The sequence below is a fragment of the Phocoena sinus genome, chromosome 11 (assembly GCF_008692025.1).
Source record: "Phocoena sinus isolate mPhoSin1 chromosome 11, mPhoSin1.pri, whole genome shotgun sequence".
Classification (NCBI taxonomy): Eukaryota; Metazoa; Chordata; class Mammalia; order Artiodactyla; family Phocoenidae; genus Phocoena; species Phocoena sinus.
Genome location: NC_045773.1, coordinates 21,576,247 through 21,601,639, shown reverse-complemented (window position 1 = coordinate 21,601,639; position 25,393 = coordinate 21,576,247). Strand labels below are relative to the sequence as shown.

Here is a 25,393-nt window from a genome sequence, read left to right as displayed (position 1 = left end):
TGCTTTCTCATTCACTCTCTTTCATATATTCTTCTGAGCCATTTGAGAGTAAGTTGCAGACATGACACTCCTTCACCCCTAAATACTGTGTATTTCCCAAGAATAAAGACTTTCTCCGACATAATTAACGAATTCAGGACATTTAACATTAATACAATGCTATTATATAACTGACAATCTACAGTCAAATTTTTCCTCTTGTCCCAAAAATGTCCTTTAGGGCCATTTCCCCCACTGCTCAGGATCCAATGCAGAAGCCTACATTATATTTAGTTCACATTTCTTTAGCCTTCTTCAATCAGAAACTACTCCTCAGCCTTTATCTTTCTTGACCTTGACATTTTTAAAGAACACATGTCAGTTATTTTGTACAATGTTCCTCAGTTGGGATTTGTCTGATGTTTCCTCCTGATTAGAGTCAGGCAATGCACTTTTAGCAGATTACCCCAGAAGTGACACTATGTTCTTCTCAGTGCATCATATCAGGAGGCACATAATGTCATTTATCCAGCTTTTGGTGCTCTTACTTTTAATCACATGCTTAAGGTGGTGGCTGCCAGGTTTCTCCATTTCTAAAGGTACTATTTTGCCCTTTGTAATTAATAAGCATTTTAAGGGGAAATATATTCAAACTATGTAAACACCCCACTCTTCAAACTTTGACCCACTCTTTTTAGCATCCATTGACGACTTCCACCAGAACCAATTATTAATATGATGGTTGCAAAACTGATTCTATATTAATATTCAAATTATCTCAGATCTAGACAGGAGGAGCCCCTTCACACTGGCAGCTGTGTCATTTTGACATATCCCCATTATGCTTTGAGATCTTAGCTAAATTTCTGGCTCAAAAGATGTGCCAGATTTTCCCTGCCCTCATCATTTTTCTCCAAGGAGCCCTGATTGTTTTTAGTGGGGCTTCAGATTTAGAAACCAGGACCTTGGCACAAAGGTTTATTCATTGCTACCAGGGAGTGACTTGGGGCTGAAAGGGCAGATAGACCTAGGAAGTGTGTGTGTGTGTGTGTGTGTGTGTGTGTGTGTGTGTGTGTTTACAGCATGAGTCCACAGCGTAAGTCCACACTGGCATCTCCAATTCCATCCTAGCACCACAGGTTCTCACTGCTCTGTCCACAATTCTATATTTCTACCTCCCATCGCCAACAACAATAAAACTGACTTCCATACTCCTGTAACAAACAGAAAATGGTTTACGTTTATATTGGAGTCCATTTTATCAGTTAGAAGTCTTTTAACAATGGAAAGTGATCTAAGCTCACTTAAGCCAAAGAGAATTTATTGGAAAATTAGCAGGAGATTGTAAAACCAAGAGAGAACTTAGCTTAACACTAAGTGGACCCATTCTCATGGCTGGACCTGAGGGAATGATTCCACTCCATGAGTCTGTCGTTCTGTTCAAGGCCATGTCAGCTGTAGCAGCCACCGTCTAAGATGGTCCCTAATGCTCCCTGCCTCCTACTGTCCACACGTTTGTGCAGTCCCTTCCCACATGGTACCAGGGTTGGTCTTTATGACCAATAGCGTGCAGAGGAAATGATGATATGTCACTTCCAAAATTAGGTGGTCACCCTTTCTGTGCCTTTTAGATCACTCACTTAAAGGAAACCATGGGATAAGTGGCCCTATAAAGGGGCCCTTGTGGCAAGGAAGTGAAGTCTCTTGCCAACAACCCTGTAAGTGAGCTTCGAGGTATATTCCCTCCTACACTGCACCAGCACTGGTCTGTGTGCCAGTGCCAATAGCACACATCACAAGTGATGGTTTACCACTTCCACAGTCAGGTTGTAAAAGACAGTGGTGCAGTCCCTTGCTTGCTCATCAGTCACTCTGGAGGAAATCATGCTGTGTGCTGCCATGAGTGAGTTTGGAAGTGGATCCTACAGCCCTAGTCGAGGCTTCAAAGACTACAATCCCAGCCAACAGCTCAACTGCAATCTAACAACCCTGAGTCTGGACCACCCAGCTAAGCCATTCCCAGATTCCTGCTGCTCAAAGACTGTAAAATAATATATAGTTGACCTGTGAACGATGCAGGAGTTAGAAGCGCTGACCCCACACACCCAGTCGAAAACCTGAGTATAACTTATGGTTGGCCCTCCTTATCTGTAGTTATGCATCCATGGATTCAGCCAACCACAGGTCGTGTGGTACTATAGTACATACTTACTGAAGAAAATCATAGTATGGTGGACCTGCACAGTTCAAACCTACGTTGTTCAAGGGCCAACTGTTTGTTGATTGTTTCAAGCATCTAAGGTCGGGGCTCATTTGTTACACAGCAATGGATAACTAATGCACCAACTCTGGTTACACCAAGATGGAAAGACTTACCTTTGCTCTGATAAAAAAAAAAACAACGGAAACAAGATTGTAGAGGCAATGTTTAGAAATTATTAATGAAAGGCAAGCTTTCCAGGCACCCTTGAGCACCCTCATGATTTTCAGATATACCGTTTACATATATATTGTTCTGTGAATTACAAGAAATCTCATCTACTCGTTAAAACAGGTTTCCCCGAGGATTCCCACAGGTTAATGCTTTGCTTGGTTTCTGTTGTTTGGTGTATGTACTTCGAATAACAAAGCTCCTTTTTACAATTCTGTATTTCAGATTTTTAATCCATAAAGACAGACCTTCTATAAAGTAACCTCTATATCATGGTGAATTTCTTCTGGCCCTTCCCTGTCATACTATCTTAAATGGTGGAAGCAAAATCCAATTAATGGTGAGAACAAACACTAAGGCAAAGTTTCATTTGTAAAATACGTAAAAGCGGAACCAGTACCCAGAGAGTCAAATCGCCAGCATGAGAGAAAGTTTTCAATCCACTACAGAGGAAAACATAAATATGAAAGGAGTAATTAAAACTATAAACCTAATTAAATGTTTGCAAGAAGAGTGTTGATTTCCCATAGGTAGTTGTGTACAATTGTAAAAAAGTAAAAAATAAAGAGTAATTACAATGTCGGTAAAGTACCATGGGACTTTAGCACCAAGTAAGCAGAAAAGTGAGGACTGGGGAGACTTCATGGGGAGATCCTTTCTGTAGTCTCCAATTGCAAATGAGCACTTCAGGTCAAACGGTCCTGGACAGGTAATGAGTAGCCACGAGGGGGAAGAGGGGTGGCTGGGATGAATTCATCCTCAGTCTTCTCTCAGTGACCACCCTCCCTGTTGGCCATTGTCTCAGTTTGCTCAGCTGCCACAACAAACTACCACAGACTGGGTGGCTTCAACAACAGACATTTATTTCTCAGAGTTCTGGAAGCCAGAAATCTAAGATCAAGGTGCTGGCCAATTCAACTCGTGGTGAGAGCTCTTTTCCTGGCTTTAAACAGCCTCCTTCTTACCATGTCCTCACATGGCAGAGAGAGAGAGAGAGAGAGAGAGAGAGCACACACTCTGGTGTCTCTTCCTTTTCTTCCTAAGGACACCAGCCCTATTAAATTAGGGCCCACCTTATGACCTCATTTAACCTCTATCACCTCCTCACAGACGCTCTTTCCAAATACAGTCACATTTGGGGGTTAGAGCTTCAACGTATGAATTTGGTGGGTGGTGGGGGCACAAACACTCAGTCTGTAACAGCCATCATGCCTTAATTAGATTTTTAATGGTCCTAGAGAATCTATAATGAAAGCAGCTCTAAACCTCATTAAGAAAATAAAAGAAACGTGCTTTAGTAACTTCCTAGAATAGTCAAGAAGTGATGTGAACATTCATTATTATTATAGTTTGCTGAGAATTTTGTTGCTATTTAGATAACCATCCACAAATGCAAATAGTTGTTTTTTTTATTCAATCTTTTCTCTGAAAAATCAGCTTGCCTGGTGTAGAATTTTATTCATTTATGTAGCACCAACTATGGTACTTCATTGATTTTTTTTTTTTTTTTTTTTTTTTGTGGTAGGCGGGCCTCTCACTGTTGTGGCCTCTCCCGTTGCGGAGCACAGGCTCCGGACGCGCAGGCTCAGCGGCCATGGCTCACGGGCCCAGCCGCTCCGCGGCATGTGGGATCTTCCCGGACCGGGGCACGAACCCGCGTCCCCTGCATCGGCAGGCGGACTCTCAACCACTGCGCCACCAGGGAAGCCCCTTCATTGATTTTTAAGATACATATTTTAACGTGTCAGGATGTGTCACAACTGATAGCATCTTACCATTATAATTGGCATTGCTTTTCTTTCTTTGAAATACACAAAACAGCAGTATATTTCACAATTGACAGCATCTTAGATTTGATAAAATATGGTAGGTTGCAGGCACTCTTCTAACCTTTTACAAATATTCTATGTAATCTTTTAAAACGCTACAGTACAGGCACTATTTTTATTCCTATTTTACATCTAATAAAATGTCCAGAAATTGATTTGCCCAAGTTAACACAACTAGAAAATAGCAAGAGAAGAGATTCAAACCCAGGCAGTGTCTATGCTCTCACAGCAGAAAGTGTAGTCGCTATGGTAGCTAATATTTCACCAAGTACAGCCAAAATAGTATCTCTACCTCAGCAAGTCACAAGATATGGCTCAGTTTCCCACATAAACATCTTTTCTACTTGATAACAATGTTTATGTGGCTCCATTTAGACAGTCTTTCTAGAAATGTGTGTACTGTTGACATGTGACAATAATCTTTGAATAAGGATGTGCCTCATTTCTTTGTAATCTTTGTTCCTGGCACAGGAGATGGGTTCTCAGAAACAGGTACTTAAAACTGCTGAAGGAATGATGGCAGAAGATAGGGATCCAGTGTGGGTGATGCACAGAAATCACTGATTATACGTGCTTGAGCAGCTCATGTGTTAACATTGTATTAGTCAGAGTTCTCCAGAGAAAGGGAAGCAAGAAGCTGTGTCCAAGGGTGGACAGATTCATGATGCAGTAAGAGCTGATGTTTCAGTTTGAGTGCAAAAACAGGAAAAGATACGTCCCAGTTCAAAACCTGGAAGAATTCTCTCTTATTCAAGAAGAAGGTTAGGTTTTTTGCTCTATTCAGGCCTTCAGCTGATTGGATGAGGCCCACCCATGTTAGGGAGGGCAATCTGCTTCACTCAATCTATAGATTCAAATGTTAATCTTATCCAAAACACCCTCACAGAAACACCCAGAATAATTTGTGACTGGGCACCCCGCCAGTCAAGTTGACATATAAATGTAACCATCGTAAACATCATACAGCTACGTAGTATAGTGTTGCTGGATGCAAAAAAAAAAAAAAAAAAGAAAGTAGAAAACAGACAAGAAACTAGTGGCTTAGTTCTCTAAAAACATACAAAAGGGATGCCTTGTTCAATAAGCTTAGTACCAGAAAGTGGCCACTTCAGGTAAATTCAGTTAAAACAAAGATGCATTTTCTCTCTTAAACAGCAGGGAACATTTCAGTTGGAGATCTGTCTTGAAAACTACAGCTAAATACATATACATAAGACCTGTGCAGTAAGTGAGAAGTTGTAGCTGAAATCTCTCATTTCTCTTACTTTAGAGCTTCAAAGTGTGAATTGGAGTACATACAAATGAATTATCCAGAAGTGGAGCCAGATTCACTGGACAGAAGCTGGCCAAAGAGGGGGGAAAAGAAAACTGTCCTTTTTTTGCTGTTAACCCTTGTCAGTTTCTGGGCCATTTTCCTTCCAGTTTTCTCTGGGCAGGTAGATGGAAGCATATTTATTTCTATTTATTTAACCAACACTTTCATACAGTATACTGTGTGGCAGTCACTATTCTCAGCATTCTTGGAGACATATTTTGTAAGTGGGGAAATTTAAAACTTCCTTGATTCCTTTCCACACTTCTGAACTTGCAATCAGGTTGTATATGCTCTTTTCAAAAAAGGTGACTTAAAATTAATATTGGCAGAAGTGTAAAAGTTAAGATGCCTGGTTCCTCACTCACCTGACTAACTGATGTATATAACATTAAAGGAGTTAGGACAATCCTTACCAAAAAAGTTGATTGCTTTGGGATTGCTATAGAGGATGGATTAACTTTATCTGCTTAAATACATATCTTTTTTTCTTATTAAATGTGCTTTTAAACTGAAACCATTTCCACTAAGATCAGGAACAAGACAAGGTTTCCCACTCTCACCACTATTATTCAGAATAGTTTTGGAAGTTTTAGCCACAGCAATCAGAAAAGAAAAAGAAATAAAAGGAATCCAAATCAGAATAGAAGAAGTAAAACTGTCACTGTTTGCAAATCACATGATACTGTACACAGAAAATCCTAAGGATGCTACCAGAAAACTACTAGAGCTAATCAACGGATTTGGTAAAGTAGCAGGATACAAAGTTAATGCACAGGGCTTCCCTGGTGGTGCAGTGGTTGAGAGTCCGCCTGCTGATGCAGGGGACATGGGTTCGTGCCCTGGTCCGGGAAGATGCCACATGCCACAGAGTGGTTAGGCCCGTGAGCCATGGCTGCTGAGCCTGCGCGTCCGGAGCCTGTGCTCCGCAACAGGAGAGGCCACAGCAGTGAGAGGCCCGCGTACCGCAAAAACAAAAACAAAAAAACTTAATGCACAGAAATCTCTTGCATTCCTATACACCAGTGATGAAAAATCTGAAAGACAAATTGCGGAAACACTCCCATTTACTACTGCAACAAAAAGAATAAAGTACCTAGGGATTAAGCCTACCTAAGGAGACAAAAGACCTTATGCAGAAAACTATAAGACACTGATGAAAGAAATTAAAGATGATACAAACAGATGGAGAGATATACCATGTTCTTGGATTGGAAGAATCAACATTGTGAAAAGCAATCTACAGATGCAGTGCAATTCCTATCAAACTACCGCTGGCATTTTTCACAGAACTAGAACAAAAAATTTCAGAATTTGTATGGAAACACAAAAGACCCCAAAGAGCCAAAACAATCTTGAGAAAGAAAAACAGAGCTGGAGGAATCAAGGCTCCCTGACTTCAGACTATATGACAAAGCTACAGTCATCAAGACAGTATGATACTGGGACAAAAACAGAAATATAAATCAGTGGAACAGGATACAAAGCCCAGAGATAAACCCACTCACATACGGTCACCTTATCTTTGATAAAGGAGGCAAGAATATACAATGGAGAAAAGACAGCCTCTTCAATAAGTGGTGCTGAGAAAACTGGATAGCTACATGTAAAAGAATGAAATTAGAATACTCCCTAACACCATATACAAAAATAAACTCAAAACGGATTAAAGACCTAAATGTAAGGCCAGACACTATAAAACTCTTAGAGGAAAACATAGGCAGAATACTCTATGATGTAAATCACAGCAAGATCCTTTTTGACCCACCTCCTAGAGAAATGGAAATAAAAACAAAAATAAACAAACAGGACCTAATGAAAATTAAAAGCTTTTCACAGCAAAGGAAACCATAACCAAGACCAAAAGACAACTCTCAGAATGGGATAAAATATTTGCAAATGAAGCAACTGACAAAGGATTAATCTCCAAACTTTACAAGCAGCTCATGCAGCTCAATATCAAAAAAAAAACAAACAACCCAATCCAAAAATGGGCAGAAGACCAAAATCAACATTTCTCCCAACAAGATATACAGATTGCCAACAAACACATGAAAGGATGCTCTACATCACTAATCATTAGAGAAGTGCAAGTCAAAATTACAATGAGGTGTCACCTCACACCAGTCAGAATGGCCATCATCAAAAATCTACGAACAATAAATGCTGGAGAGGGTGTGGAGAAAAGGGAACCCTCTTGCACTGTTGGTGGGAATGTAAACTGATACAGCCACTATGGAAAACAGTATGGAGCTTCCTTAAAAAACTAAAGATAGAACTATCATATGACCCAGCAATCCCACTGCTGGGCATATACCCTGAGAAAGCCATAATTCAAAAAGAGGCATGTACCACATTGTTCACTGCAGCTCTATTTACAATAGCCAGGACATGGAAGCAACCTAAGTGTCCATCGACAGATGAATGGATAAAGAAGATGTGGCACATATATACAATGGAATGTTACTCAGCCATAAAAAGAAACGAAATTGAGTTATTTGTAGTGAGGTGGATGGACCTAGAGTCTGTCATACAGAGTGAAGTAAGTCAGAAAGAGAAAAACAAATACCGTATGCTAACACATATATATGGAGTCTAAAAAAAAAAAAAAAGGTTCTGAAGAACCTAGGGGCAGGACAGGAATAAAGACACAGACGTAGAGAATGGACTTCAGGACACAGGGAGGGGAAAGGGTAAGCTGGGATGAAGTGAGAGCATGGCATGGACTACCAAATGTAAAATAGATAGCTAGTGGGAAGCAGCCACATAGCACAGGGAGACCAGGTCGGTGCTTTGTGACCACCTAGAGGGGTGGGATTGGGAGGATGGGAGGGAGACGCAAGAGGGAGGAGATATGGGGATATATGAATACGTATAGCTGATTCACTCTGTTATACAGCAGAAACTAACACAACAGTGTAAAGCAATTATACTCCAATAAAGATGTTAAAACAAATTTTGTTTTTAATAAATAAATAAATATGCTTTTAAGAAAAGTTGCAGACAGCAGGGTAAATAACTATTTGTCCCAGTGCAGTCAGGGCTTTCCCACTGTAAAGGAGGTAAAATATAAAAACCACATTTGCAATAAAAGTTCTTCGGCTGAATCTACTTGAAAGCTGATGGAGAGACAGAAGGCATCAGACTAGGCTGACTTTTTCTTTATCCTATTATTTCCCTTGAATCCTTTTCCTTTTGTTTAAATCCTTTTTTCCCTTCCTCCTCCAGCCCAGCACAGGAAAATACACCCTCAAAGAGAAGCGTCACACTCCAGTGATCTTAGAAGGCATTTATTTGATTTGAGCGGGGTATTCTCTTTGGCATTCTCAGCCTCCCCCCTCCATGGAAGCAGAACAGAGGAAACAAAGGGCTGAAAACAAGATTTCATGAAATGAAAGCAGAGAATGAGGCCATGGCTAGTCACCTGCCTTTGGGAAACATGCCCAGTATTCCTAGTTGTGCTTCCCTTAAAATTCTCAACTTTCTTCCCCTATCCCAGCTCCAACTTGGCTTTTCGTCAAAAAGAGGGACGTCACGTAAGTTAAGACTATGGTAGCCATGGGACCGTCAGCTGGACAAACATGGTAACTTAGCCGTGCAGACAAATATCCTCTGAGCCCCTACTATGCGCCAGGCCCTCTGCTGGGGTTGAGGACACAGTAGTAAAAAAGAGAGATGCTTTTGGCCTCAACAAGTAGAGATACCAAATGGAAATGTCTAACGATTCTCCTGAGGTGGAAATGGAATTCTTCCCTGTTGGTAACCAAGGGGAGAGCCCTGGACTTGGAGTCAGAATTGCTGAAATGGAATGCCAGCTTCCCCACTTGGAGAATTCCACTGAGTAATTCAATCTCAGTTTTCTGATACACAACTAGTACATTATCTATCACACATGATGGTTATGAAGTTTCAATTAAAGTGCTTAATGAACGAAAAGTGTTTAATCGTGAGCTACTTACACCATAGATGTTGAATAAATGACTTTGGGTTTTTTGTTTACATATTTATTCAGTAAATACTCGTTGAGCACTTGCTTTGTGCCAGACACATGGAAATATAACACCGAACAAAACAGGACCAAAAAAGCCTCTTCCTCAAGAGTCTTTTGTATTTTTGTGATGAAAGAAACACAAAGCGTGAAAAATGGAATTTAAAACAGGGAGGGCCTAAGAAACTAACACGTCAGTGTGAAATTAAAGCAGGTGAGAGACTATTACTTGCAGATATCTGAGAGAAAGAGGCCCTTTACCCGGAGCTATGTGAGAGAAGGGAAGATTAATAGGAGATGATGTCTGAAAGATAATGCAGGGTGAATGGGCAGGTTACTCAGAGCCTCATGAGTCACCGTGAGGCTCACAACCGGATGGGAAGCCCCTGGGAAGTCTGAACTTAGGATGACCGGATATGACAAATATTTGTAAAGGATCTACCGTAATGAGCACAGACTAACGAGGAACAAGGATGGAAGCAGGGACACAGCTCCTGTCACCATAACCCAGGGAGAGGTGATGATGGCTTGGTCCAGGTGGTAGCAGTGGAGATGTAAGGAAAGGTGGCATTCTGGATATATTTAGAAGGTAGAGGTGACAGGATGTGTCGATGGGTTAAATGTACCATGTGAGAAGAAGAGAGGAGTCGATGCAGACTCTGAGGTTGTTGCCTTCAACAACGAGAAGGGTGGGGCTGACTCTTAAATAAAACAGGGCAAACCAGGAGCTTGCTTGTTGGGTGTTAGGTTCCTAACTGAAGAACGTCAAATAGGCAGTTAGATTAGACGTTTGAGTCTGGAGTTTAAGAGAGAAGGCTGGTTTCAACCTAGACATCTGTTCATCATTAGAATATGTGGATGGTATTTAAAGCCCACAGACTGGGTAAAAATCCTCAAGGAAAAAACTGTAGCTGGAGAATTTTTTAAAAGGTTCATTTCAATGCTAAGAGTTTGGGAGAAGAGAAGCAGTGGCCAGTGGCCTAAGAAAAGAACCAAGGAGGAATGTGGGGTGCTCTGCAAGCCCAAGGGACAAAGATTTCAAGGATAAGGGAGTGATCATGTTAACTGCTGTTCCGAGTTCAAGTAAGATGAGGACCACTGGACATTGCAGTATTAAGGTCAGGTCAGGGGTGGCCTTCACAAGAAAAGTGTCAGAAAAACAGTGGAGGCAAATCATGATTGGAATGGGTTTCAGAGAAAGCATACAGTGAGAAATTGGAGACAGTAATTATAGCTAGAAATTGTGTTGTGAAAGGAAGAAGAGAAATGATACTGTATAGGGTATACAGGTGTTAGCAATTTCTTTTTTAAGATACGAGAATTTACAGCAAACATGTATGCTGTTGGGAAAAATCTGATAGAGAGGGAAAGCTGCTAGAGAGATGTCTGAGTAGGCAGGAGGTAATGGGTAGAACCTAAATGAAGAGGCAGGCATTTGTTAGGAGCACAGACAGTTCATTTATAACCCTCCTCTTTCCAATTTTCTGTGTGCCACCCTTGTGCTGGATGGTCTATATGGAAGCTGTGTTCATTGCTATGTGAGTATTCATTAACATCATCAGAATAAAAAAATATGCCTAGTCACACATAAAACTAGTCCCCACTCAACACCAGGGACTGTCCTGTCAAGGCTGTCAGAGAGCCTCTCGGCGACGGTCCAAAACATCCTATGATGCAAATGTTACAAAGGATGAAGAATTTCATAAGGTCATTGAAAGTGACATAGTAGAGCTGCCTGAATACCACTCAAAGCCATTCACTGAGAATATGGCAGATTTAGCCCAATAATTAAAGAGGAGAAAATCACCTCGAAAGACTTCACAAAAGAGAATGGCTGAAGTGGCGAAGGGCTAAAGAGCAGCTCATGGGGAAATTGGGGAAGCTTCTGAATGCTTTTGTAGACAGTTACGATCCTGCAGCAAAAGGCCATGATAAAATAAAAGGTGATCCATTACACCATGTTACAATTTTTCCCTGAAAAGCCATATCTAATGCAGTCTAAGAATTTTATCCCAACTACCTTTTCCTTTCCTGCCCAAGACCTTCCACCTACACTCAAAAAATACAACTTTCCTCCAGAAAAATTTCCCATCTACCTGGAACACTGTCTTTGTGGGGAAAACTATTGTTATCCTATTCTTATAGATATTACAAATACAGTTTTTCAATAACTGATTAAAAGTCAAAACAATAATATGTTCTAACGTCAACACAACCCAGCCACTTACCTTAGTTTTTAGAATATCTAAAAATCTCCCATACTCAGCATTCCTAATTCATCTTAAGAAAATTTTTCGTCTGACATTATTCAAAATAATACACCTATTCTAGGGATAAAACATTCACAAACAATGTGACTGACAAGGGACTAATCTCCAAACTTTACAAACAGCTCATGTGACTCAATATCAGAACAACAAACAACCCAATCAAAAAATGGGCAGGGCTTCCCTGGCGGCGCAGTGGTTGAGAGTCCGCCTGCCGATGCAGGGGACGCGGGTTCGTGCCCCAGTCTGGGAAGATCCCACATGCCGCGGAGCGGCTGGGCCCGTGAGCCATGGCCGCTGAGCCTGCGTGTCCGGAGCCTGTGCTCCGCAACGGGAGAGGCCACAACAGTGAGACACCCGCATACCGCAAAAAAAAAATGGGCAGAAGACCTAAATAGACATTCCTCCAAAGAAGACAGACAAATGGCCAAAAGCACATGAAAAGATGCTCAACATCACTAATTATTAGAGACATGCAAATCAAAACTACAGTGAGGTATCACCTCACACCAGTCAGAATGGGTATCATCATAAAGTCTACAAACAATAATGCTGGAGAGGGTGTGGAGAAAGGGGAACACTCCTACACTGTTGGTGGGAATGAAAATTGGTACAGTCACTATGGAGAACAGTATGGAGGTTCCTTAGAAAACAAAAAATAGAGCTACCATATGATCCAAAAATCCCACTCCTGGGCATATATCCAGAGAAAAACATGGTTCAAAAGGACACATGCATCACCCAATGTTCACTGCATCACTGTTCACAATAGCCAAGACATGGAAGCAAAGTAAATGTCCCTCGACAGATGAATGGATAAAGAAGATGTGGTACACATAGACAATGGAATATTACTCAGCCATTAAATGAATGAAATAATGCCATTTGCAACAACATGGATGGACCCAGAGATTATCATACTAAGTGAAGTAAGTCAGGCAGAAAAAGACAAATATCATAAGACAAATATCATATATCGCTTATAAGTGGAATCTAAAAAAAAATGATGCAAATGACTTTATTTACAAAACAGAAACAGACTCACAGACTTAGAGAATGAACTTATGGTTACCAGGGGGAAGGCTGGGGAGAGGGATAGATTGAGAGTTTGGGACTGACATGTACACACTGCTATATTTGAAATAGATAACCAACAAGAATCTATTGTAAAAGAAATAAATTTTTTTTAAAAAACACATATTCTAAAGACTTGCCCTCCACACTTTTCTTAAGCAAATCTACTATCTCTTTGTCAAGAATACCATCAACTAGAAGATACATATAAGAAGATGATAAGTACCATGGAATAAATGCTCTGAGAGGATCTCATCATTAGATGAATACATATCATAATATATATATATATATATATATAGTCTTTCTGATTATTTATATATATAAACTAGAAATAGTTCCCAGTTTAATTATAATATAAAAGCTGTCTGTAATTAATAACATATACTTTCACGTGTTACACTGAGATGCTACTTTTTAGTAGACTTAATCTTCCCATATTTCAGAAGTATTCCTTCAAAACGTCTGTCATAGACTGAATTATACCCCCTCTCCGCAAAATGTATATGTTGAATCCCTAACCCCCGATGTGACAGTACATGGAGATAGGGCCTTTAGGAAGGTAACTCAGGTTAAATGAGGTCTAAAGGGCAGGTCCCTCACAACAGGACTAGTGTTCTTATAAGAAGAGGAGGAGATACCAGAGAGCCTGCCCTTTCCACACACGCACACAGAACAGGCCACGTGAGGACACAGTGAGAAGGGGGCTGTCTGCAAGCCAGGAAGAGACACCACACCAGAAAATGAATGTGCTGACACCTTGATCTTGGACTTCTAACTTCAAGAACGGTGAGAAAATTAATTTCTGTTGTTTAAACCACCCAGTCTGCGGTAATTTGTTACGGCAGCCTGAGATGACTCATACGTTGTCACTCACTACTTCTAACTTCATGGACTGAAAAAGGTGACATGCTCCACATCAAGGGGTACCACAGTGAAAACATGACTGGGCAGAAGAAAGCTTTTGGGATCATTCATGTTTCTGAAAAAGTTTCTGTCTGCGTGTGTGTATGGTAAATGGGATTTTTAAACCCAATTCATTATCTGCCTTAGTTTATGGCCACATAGTTTATTACAGTAGCAAACTGGATTGGAGAATGGTCTTGTTCTTGGGAAACATATGCAGTTTGCCACTTACTTTCAAACAATTCAGAAAAAAGAAAAGAATAGCTGCATAGGCATAGGCGTATGTAATTGGCAGCTCTAATACGATAGGATCTCATAAGGGATCTAAAGATGTACTTTTCACTCAACCTTTCTTTAGATTTGAGAAGTTTCCAAATAAGAAGCTGGGGTTACCTAACACTGCGAGAAATAACTGGAAGTCATTACAGTCACTAAAGACACTATCCTGCCATCTCTCTACTTCTGGGAGGTTTTCAACAAGTGACTTCACTTCTCTTTGCCTCGGTTTCCATATCTGCAAAATAATAAGGCTTCAGAGGTCTGATGTGAGGATAAATAGTAATATAGATAAAGTGTCAAGAATGCTGCCTGGTGTATAGTAAGTGCTCAATAAATATTGGTAGTGCTAGATGCAAACTAGTTTATATAGGATGGATAAACAACAAGCTCCTACTGTATAGCACAGGGAACTATATTCAATATCCTGTGATAAGCCAGAATGGAAAATATGAAAAAGAATATATATATATATATATATATATTCTTAAAACTGAATCACTTTGCTATAAGTAGAAACTAACACAACCTTGTAAATCAACTATACTTCAATAAAAATTTTAAAAATATTTGTGGTGCTAATAATAATAAGTATGACAGTAAAATTACTGCTATTATTATTATAGACTACTTAAATAACTATTTAACTGGGAAGATCTAGGAAGAAATGCAAAGAACTGAATTCAATTCATTTTCAAAAAATTATGCTTCTCAGAATAAGGAAAAAGTAAGTGCCTCTAAGAGTGAAACATCCACCTTATAATGGTCCCCTTACCCAACGGATATTTATTGAATTAAAGATTTGAAACAGTCAGCAACCTTTGTTTTAATTTTTCCCCACCTGGTGCATGAATTCCTTATTTCCCGAAAAGTTTTCATTTAATGCCTCCTTAAACCCTTAGCTCTCCCATTAAAAGCCTGTTGCTGCCAAATTTAGGGCATCTCCAACGATGTGAATCATGACTCCCAACTCCATTGCACTGGACTACACTGGGCCCTCCGGTTTCTATCTCTCTGGCTCCCGGTTTCATCATTGCCTAGTACTTTTAAAGGTTTTCAACTCAGCAGGATCACTGGGGCACAGGAAATCAAATAAAGTGGCTCCCCACGTTCAGCTGATCAGACTGAGCCCCTTTTTCTTTTGAAAGGAGAACATAATTGCAGAAAGATAGGAGAGATTGCAAAAAGCCTCTCCCATAGCAGTAGCTGATGAAGTAGAGAACTGACATTACGATTTACTGGCACCTTCCTTCCCAGCCCCAGGCATGCTCCACCCACCCCTTTCCTAGCACTCCCACAAATCAGGGGGATAGCTAAGTGAAAGAAAGAGAGAAAGAGAGAAAGAGAGAGAGAAAGAGAAAGAGAGAGAGAGAGAGAGAGAGAGAGGGAGAGAGGGGGAGAGAGAGAGAGAGAGAGAGAGAGAGGGGGAGGGAGGGAGGGAGGGAGGGAGGGAGGGAGAGAAAGGAAGGAAGAAAGGAAGAAAGGAAAAAGAAAGAAGAGGAAAGAAAAAAAAGAAAGAAAAAGAAGACAGAAGGAGGAGTGAAACTGCTGTGTTCAGTTTCAAAGAGCCTGTTACACAACTAGTGTATATATATGCTAAAGTTAGAATAAAGCCAAATGGAGAGTTAAAAATAAACAAAAGGACTTGTTTTAGTCCCTGCAAGCCCCTTCATGCACAGTTGGATAGATTTCTTAACCGTTCTTCTACTAAATTTATATGCAGAACCGTCTCCGTGGACAAAAATAAATAAATCTATGTGCATGTAGAAATTGGTGATAAGCTTCCACTTGTACATTTTAAACCTAAAAAGTATATATGTATTTTTTAACATTTTCCCTCAGAAAATTTTGTTCTATTTTACTTCTAACTAAAACAGACTCCAGCAAAATGCTGCATGTTTTTTATCATAACCTAAACAATATTTCAGTTGTTATTTAAACTCTTATAAACATTATTTTTGTTCTCATGTTATACATGTCACTAAGTATCTAAGCCCAGAATTATCAATAAAATAGCATTCTGATATGCTACCCTGACATGTCACCATGAACCTTTCCTTAACAGCAACTTAGCAGAACCAGTTTTCAATAGATGTTTTAATTTTTTAATTTTCAAAAAATGGTAAATCACCCACCTATGTTGCTGTTCTCTCGTTTCTAAGACCCAACAAATATGACAGTTAAGGAAGACAAAAGATTTGAACTCACAAGAGCAAAGAATAAAATTGGAGATATCAACAAGTGAGAAACATTTAATAGTGTTTTGGGAGATGGAAAGAAGGTGAATTAGGAGTGACTGATTGAGACAGCAGGAGTAGGGGAATGGACTGATTCACTTCCAAGGACCTCAATAGGTCCTTCAAGGCATGGGGCTCAAAGCAGAAGCCTTGGCTGACCACCAATATACTCAAAAACAAATTCACTGGTCACCAAGTCCTATACATATTCAGAGATTCCACTCTTCTATAAGGAGGAACGACATTGAGAGAAAGTCTCCAATATGAAAAACACTAAAATAAACAAAATAGAAAAAATAAAACTAGAGGACACAGTGTTAACTCAAGGAACAGACAAAGACCTAAGAGTACGAACAGTAGCAGTATGACTCCAAAAGAAAAGGAGGAGGAGGAAATGATTAACATTTAGGATGTCCCAAAGTCTGTTTATTAATATTTAATATATACCTCTACTAGTTTTATATGTATTATAATATATATAAAATCTCATAGTTATAGAACATATACATTTGTGTATAGATAGATATATAGAGATAGAGATATATTCTCATTAAATCTTTGACAATACGTAAGGGAAGGGAATAAAACAAAACTTTACAAAGCCATCTATCAAGTATTCAAAAAACAACAACACACCACATCTCAAATCCAGGTAATCTGATACTGCAAAATGCTATGATAACAAAATCAATCTGATAATGAAAAAGCACTCTTGGGAATTTTTTAATAGATGAAACCAATGAAAATCTCTCATAAAATTCAAAAATGAAGATAAAGAGATGGAAATCATTAACACAAACAATAAATGCTTATAAAAACAATCCAAATGTCCCAATATCCTACTCCAGAGATAGAAAACAACAACAACAAAAAGTGTAATGAGGATATCATCAAAGCAATACATATCCAAATCAGAAGGACTTGAATCCAGTTAGTGCCCAGAAACACAGAATGAAGAGCAGACCTACGCCAAGATACATCTGCATAAAATTTTAGACTGCTCAGAAAAACAACAACAAAAACAAAACAAAAGGGTAATAGCTTTGAAAAGCCAGGGGAAAAATACTAACATGTGGAAAAAGAATAAAACAATTTTATTAGACTTCCCAAAAACAACACTATATGCTAAAAAGCAATTGAGTTATGCTTTCAAAATTCTAAAGGAAAAGATTGCTAAACCCAACAAGACTATCAATAAATTTTCAAACATTGTCTCAAACGTTTTACTTTCATGAACCCAATTGTTTAGGAATTTACTGAAGGATATGCTGTAGCAAAAAAAACCCAAAAGAGTAAAGCTCAAAAAGAGAGAGACAAGGGAAAAGAAGGAAATCAATCCAAAAGACAGATGAAACAGAAACAAAGCCAGAGGGTCAGTCTTTCAACTAGACACAATGGAAGAAGCAGTCAGAAGGGAGACAATCTCTGAAACAAAAAGGAATTTGATATGATGCATAAGCTAAAAACATTTATGCATGCAAATAAATGATAAAACTATCCAAGAAGGGACATGTATTCTTTATCTAGAAGTTTAATACGTAAGATTTAAACTTGTTGAGTCAATAAATCACAGTATATGCATATTGCTTAGAAATGTGATATTAACAAAATCTAAGATGTAAAAAAAGAAAACAGTATTTGCGGCTGTTTTGTAGCCATGTTTCTGGAAACAAAAAGACACATGCACCCCAATGTCCACTGCAGCACTATGTACAATAGCCAGGCCACAGAAGCAAACTAAATGCCCCTCGACAGAGAAATGAATAAAGAAGATGTGGTACATATATACAATGGAATATTACTCGGCCGTAAAAAAGGATGAAATAATGCCATTTGCAGCAACGTGGATGGACCTAGAGATTATTATACTAAGTGAAGTAAGTCAGAGAAAGACAAATATCATATGATGTCACTTCTATGTGGAATCTAAAAAGTGATACAAATGAGCTTATTTACAAAACAGACTCACAGACATAGAAAACAAACTTATGGTTACCACAGGGGAAAGGTGGGGGCGGGAAGGATAAATTAGGAATTTGGAATTAACGTGTACACACTACTATATATAAAATACATAATCAACAAGGACCTACTGTATAGAACAGGGAACTCCACTCAATATTCAGTAATAACCTATATGGGAAAGGAATCTGAAAAAGAATGGATATATGTATATGTATAACTGAATCACTTTGCTGTACACCTGAAAGTAACACAACATTGTAAATCAAGTATACTGCAATATAAAATAAAAATTTTTAAATAAAATCAAATCTTAAAAAAAAAAGGAAAACAGCATTTGCAGCTGGAGCATGAGACCAGGGACAGAGAGGTGAGGCTGATGCTTTTTCAAAAAGACACCAGTATTACTTTGATAAATTTAATCATGTATTTTGAAATTTTAACCAGCCAGATGATTTCCAAAGCCACAGTATCTTACATTCATAGCTAAGTCCTTACATACATCCATGCATACATACATACACGTACATGTGTACATACATACATACACATACATTAATTGACTCGTTAGCACTTGATAACTATGTCTAAGTAAGCTTTCTATTTTCAGTAAAGTTTTTCTAGAATACTAAAGTTACTTTCAGGTTAAAAAAAATTTATCTTTACGAGCATTTCTCAGATCTACTTAAGCAGTCACACACCCGTGTGCATACACAATTCCTTACGTGAATACTGACTAAAAATTCTTGTTAAAACTTCCAAGACAAAAGAGAAAATCCCAGTGAGTATAAAATACTTAATTGACATTCATTTTTTTTCTGGGCACCATCTCTTAGACTATCAGTTTCATCAGGGCAGGGAACACAACTCCCTTATTCATGATTGGATCCCTATGGTAAGCAGTAAGTTCTTCTCAAATTAAGGAGCTCATCCTTTCGATTTTCTTTGGCATATATGGCTTACACTAATACTGGAAGATAACTGCTACACAAAGCTTCATCAGCGGCCAACAAACCTGAACCAGTAGGATATTTATATTGTGAAAACCCAGGGAAGAGACTGTGTGCCTGTTCTGTAGGCTCATAATGGATTCAGACTCATTTTTAAAAATCCAAATATAATTATATTCAAATGCCAAGCCTTTTATATCCTGGATTTTAATTTGCTGGTTCATTTGGGATCTTTGTTTTGTTTCATTTGCTTTTAATGAAATGCTAGGTAAAAACACTTTGTCAAAAATGGCTCCCACCTGAAAACATGATGGCTTTACGAATGAAAGTCAAAGAGAGGTAAAAGTAGGGGTAACTTGTGGGGATTATACATTTTAAACGCTGTAAGGGTAGAGAAGTTTGTGACCACTCAGGGCAAGTTGATGATAACATGTTTTGAAATGGTCAGAAAAAAATCCAGTACGGTAAACCACTGCTGATAACAATGATTATCTCTGAGGAATGAGACTGAGGAAGAGAAGTTTTAGAATAGGCCAGGATTCATTCTTATAATTAAAGAAAATAAAATCAATTAGAAAAATGGAAATCAATAAAGCCGAAGCTCTCTTGATCAATGTTCTAAAATAGCAGTTTTCAAATGAGGGTATGTGAACCCTTAGAAATACACAGATTTTCCAAGGGGTACCCCCATATTCAGCTTTAAGCGAGTCAATGTCTAGACTATACTCCAAACATCTTTTTAACCGAAAAATGTAGGATGGGCCTATGATGAAGGTACATGCCTGCTCTCCAGATCCACCTCACCTTCTCTAACTTTACAAAGAAAGAATAACTTTTGGGCAGCCCATATCTCACTATGGGATTAGGAATAAACATTTCTGAATTAACACCCAATAAAAGGAGAGTCTGAAATGTGGTGTTATCGACAGTCCCCTCTCCAATATTCATCTCATGAAGAGATATTCCAATAAAATTTTACAAATGAGGAAGAATTTTTAGATGTCAACCTAAAGTATGCAAAAAAGGCCCCAAGTTGTTCTAAGTGTGATTACTAAACTACCCAATGACTTTCTAGACTTTTCTGATGAATCGCCACGGCACACTTAATGCTCTCACACGGGGAGCAACATCTGAGCTGCCTACTCATCAAAATTAAGAGTGTATTACCAAACACAGTGAAACCATTTGTAGTGTAACTGGAATTATGTGACTTAATTGAATATTATGTAAGCTGAAAGAGTTATTTCCTCTCCAAAAAGGAAGACAAATGCTTGGAAAGACTCAAAGGCAAATTGTGAAAATGCAATCAAATACGATGTAGGCAACTGGGGTTTCCCTGGTGGTCCAGTGGTTAAGACTCCGTGCTCCCAATGCAGGGGGCACAGGTTCGATCCTTGGTCAGAGAACTAAGATCCCGCATGCCACACAGCTCAGCCAAAAAAAAAAAAAAAATTTGTAGGCAAGGCAAATGTAAGAGCAGGTAACAGAGATTTTTTTCTTTTTTTTTTTTTGCGGTGCACGGGCCTCTCACCGCTGTGGCCTCTCCCGTTGCGGAGCACAGGCTCTGGACGCGCAGGCTCAGCGGCCATGGCTTACGGGCCCAGCCGTTCCACGGCATGTGGGATCCTCCCAGACCGGGGCACGAACCCGTGGTCCCCTGCATCGGCAAGCGGACTGTCAACCACTGCGCCACCAGGGAAGCCCGAGATTCTTTTGTTTAATTTTGTAAGGCTTCACCCATATCTTAGGTCCACACTTCATTTTTACAAAGAACCCAGAATTTGGGGATGACACACAGTAGGTGAGCTTTATGGCAACAAGACCATATGGAATTCAGACATTAGATCCCTGCTCAAAGAAAAGATCTTAATCTAACATCAAATGATTGGTAAATCAATGTATACTTATAGGTATTAAGTTCAAATAAGATATTTAAGCATATTTTACATTTTTTAACAATTCCTTCTCTAAGTGACTTTCTCACTTAGCCAAACAACCATTGGTCTCAATCACCTAGATAAGAAAGCATCTACTAAAATAAAAAGATTTAACTTCAGCTGGAAGTTGAAGAGTCATTCCCAAAAGAGTACATGGTGCCCCCTATAACAAGGAGGAGTCCCTTTAAGACCAAGAACTCAATTTCCACCCCAACTGGGTCATACTGTAATACAATTCTGACCCAGTCCCACAGGTCAAGGGCAAAATCCTCTACAAGACTGCCCCCACTTCAGACGCCAGGTCACCTGGCACTCTGGACAACTTGGCTACAAATTTGGGGGCTCCCACGTACCTCTTGGCTTTAATAATTCTCCATAACTACTTGCAGAACTCACAAAGCACTATGCTTATAATTAAAGTTTTATTATAAAAACTGCACATCCGGCCAAGTCTGGAAGGGTCCTCGACAAGGAGCTTCCACACCCTCTCCCCTTGGATTCAGGGCACGTCCCCCTCGTGGCACATCAGTATGTTCACCAACCAGGAAGCTCCTCTAAACTTCAGTGCCTGAAGTTTTTACTGAGATTTCATTGCACAATCATGATTGATTAAATCTGACCATATACGTGAACTCAATCTCCAGTTCTCCTCCTCTACCCAGAGGTCAGGAGGCTAAATCCTCCAACCTTCTGATCACATGCCTGGTCTTTCTGGTGACCAGTCGCCATCCTGAAGTTATCTTGGGACCCATAATGAGTCACCTCATTAGGATAACAAACACAGTCCTATCACTCAGGAAATCCCAAGGGTCTCTGAAGCTCTGTGCCAGGAATCGGGGACAAAGACCAGATGTATCTGTCCTTATACTACAACAGGTAAATTAATATTGTGTAATAGAGACAATTTCATTAGAATTTTAATGAAATTGGGGGTAGAGGGAGACTAAGAGTAGGGGAGCTTAAGAAGAGGTAAGGAGGAGAGGAAGCAAGGAAGACTGAGAACAGTGATGAAGGAACACGGAGCCAGTGAGAGAACCGGACCAAGGAGTCAGCGATGGCCTAATATCAGAATAGTGCTGTCAACATTTTTGCCAAAAAAATACTGTTGATACAGAAACAAAGCATCTGGAAGGAGAAACCAAACACAAATAGACCTTGCTTCTTCATCTAAGAGACGAACTAGACTGATCACTCTAGACCTAGGGTAGATGTTGGGAAGGCTAGCGATAACAGTAGGAATCCCCCTGCCAAGCTCCCGTCCTAGAAGAGGTGGCAATACTTGGAAAGGAAGCCTCTGGAAGGAGGAGTTCACTCCTAGAATTACCTGTTATGTTCAATCAGCAACAAAACCCTGGAATTCACAGATGATGCCTAACACAGTATATTGTTAGCGTTACAGAATTCTTTCATTCTCTCTCAAGGATTAGGTAGGTGGGAATTACCGCTTACTTCAGTAGAGGCTGCTTTACTGAGTATTTAATACGTATCGTCCCATTTGAAATTGTTCTTGAACTGGAGGAAAGGAAGATAAAACCATGAACACAGAGGCACTGCTTGTGGAGAGGAAAACTCTCTCCATGCTGTGTACTCTCAAGCAACAACAGCAGAAAGTAAATAAAGACGAGGTGCTTAAATGGAATACCAGTAAAGTTTAAGCATGACCTGAATCCTGTCTGCCACGCCTTAATGGCACATGTGTGAGAAGCAGTAGATCAAAGATGAAGTCAACAAATGGTATTAGGTCAACTAGACAGCCACTCGGAAAAAATCAATCTGAATTAATATATAATGCTACACGCCAATGCACACTCCAGGTGGATGAAAAAATTGAACATGAAATAATAAAATGTAGATGCACTATTAGAAAACAGGAGAGGTTTTTTTCTCCTTTAGTAGTAAGGACACCCTTTCTAGTCAAAACATAAACCTCAGAGGCCTATGGGAGAAAACTTATACGTTTGCATAAAAAGGAAATTATGTGGCAAAACCAAAAATAAACAGTTGAACACAGAAGGGGGCTCTGCTTGTGAAAATGACAAAAGAAAGCCACTCCCACCATAAAAAACAAAAAGCCAGACCACCTACAAAGTCACTAGTTTCCTGAGCCTATCAGAGAGTCACAAAGAACTTGGGTGAACTGAATTCCAAAGGGTGGCAAGTACCTCTGAGGACGTGAATTGTGTGCCTTTTGTCAGAAGAGGGGAAGAAAAGGTGGCTGCCACAAAAGCAGACGAGGAGAAAACAGCTGAAATGTTAACCATTTCTTAAAGGCCCAGTGTAAGCAGGGAGCCCCAGGCACAAGGGAAATTTGCACTCACTCTTTTCCAAGGTAAACTCCCAAAAGTCACTGGGGAACACACAAGACTCATTGTTCTAGAACCTTCTCTCATACTATGCAGAAGTTATGTGCAGCCCCAGACAAAGGTTGCGATCACCATCAAGGAGGTTGAAAACCTGAGTGTGCTTGCCCACCCTGCCATCAGACAAAAGCCACTTGCCACTGGGGGGAAAATAGGAAAACCCACTCATTGCCAGGATCCTATAAAGATCAAAAGCACTGGTCGGAGCGGGCAGAGGAGAAAGGCAGGCAACCTACTCCTGCCCGCATAACCTTCCCCCACAGATACCAGAGTAAGTTCAGCCACCATGGAGCGAGGAGCAGAAGCAAAAGGGCTTTGAGAAAGCCCCACCCCTGAAGCTCAGGCATGCAGGACCTGCCTAAGACTGAAGCCGGAGTCGAAGAGACAAGAAGCCCTGCTCCCCACAGGACGCACCATGAATAGTGAGCACCATCAGCCTACCACTGGGGAGGGGGCAAGAGCAGGGAGGGAGGCTGCCACGTGTCATGGGTATATGGGACCTGCTGCGGGTGAAGCAGAAGCAATGGGGGAAAATGCTCTGATAAAACAGGCCCCCACTAAGCATAAGGTGGCATTGCTCCACTGCTGAAGGGATGGGAAGTCAGAGGCACTGAGGGTAGTAAGAGCAACAAGAAAAAAACAAATCCAGCTCAACTGACAGACTAGACTGACGCGACTTACGGCCTGATAGAAGAAGGGAAGGACCTATTTCTAGTCATAAACGGCGCCTATCTTAGTCTCCTGTTCTATACACACTGTCTCATATTCAGTAAAAACAAAACACAAAACAAAACATAACAAAAAAAAAAAAAATTATGAGATTCACACAAGAAATCAAGAGGAAATGACCCAGAAGACAAGGGAGCAACATCATTAAAGTACAGAGAGAAAAACTGTCAACCCAGAATTCTGTGTTCAAACTCAAAGGCAAAACACAACAGGAAAGTCAAAGTAGAATTCCAAAAAATTATTCAAAAATGACAAGAAGGAGGAAATGGAGGGACAAACAAAGAGAAGGAGCAAGAAAAAACAAACAATAAACTGGTAGACTCAAACCCAAACAGAGCAATACTTAGAGTAAATGGTAGTGGATTATGGAATTCAGTTAAAAGGCAGAGACTCTCAGAAAGGACAGAATAAAAACAAGGCCCAAATACATGCTATCTACAAGAGACACCCCTTAAGGAACAGAAAGGTAGGAAGTAACTGAACTGAAAAAAGATACATCATGAAAAGAGTAAGCATAAAAATATTCATATCATTTTATTAATAGCAGATAGATTATATTTCTAAACAATATGCATTGCCATGAATAAAGAAGGATATTTCATTATTTAATAAAAGGTAAATTTAACAGAGGGAAATAGAAAACATTAAAGGGTATACAAAAGAGCTTAAAAATACACGAAGCAAAGTCATGGAATAAAAGGAAAAATAGATAAATCTAACATTCAAAGTGAAAATTTTCACCCCTTCTCTCAACAACTATTAGAACAAGATGAAATCAACAAAGACACAGAAAATCAGAACAGCGCTATCAACCAACTTGACTTATTATTTAAAGAACACTCAACAACAGAAAAAACGTACGTTATGTGTCCAAAAAAATGTATACCAGAATAGACCATATTGTGTGCCATAATTAAGTTTCAATTAATTTAGAATTATTGAAATCATAAAAAGCATGATAACTGAACACAGTTTAATTAAACTGGAAACAAATAATACTAAGTTAACCAGGAAAAACATTTGGATATTTAACAACATACTACTAAATAATCATTGAGTCAAGAAGAAATCATGAAAAAAATTAGAATATGTTTTGACCTGAACAGTAAGAAAAAGAGAAGGCAAAATAAACACTTTCTCAGACAAACAAAAGCCA

At 39.5% G+C, this 25,393-nt stretch overlaps 1 protein-coding gene across 1 annotated transcript in view; it reads right to left on the bottom strand.

The window, feature by feature from the left end:
• TAFA4 (TAFA chemokine like family member 4) overlaps nucleotides 1–25,393 on the bottom strand; it is a 129,558-nt gene that overhangs the window by 17,726 nt on the left and 86,439 nt on the right. The window lies entirely within an intron of this gene.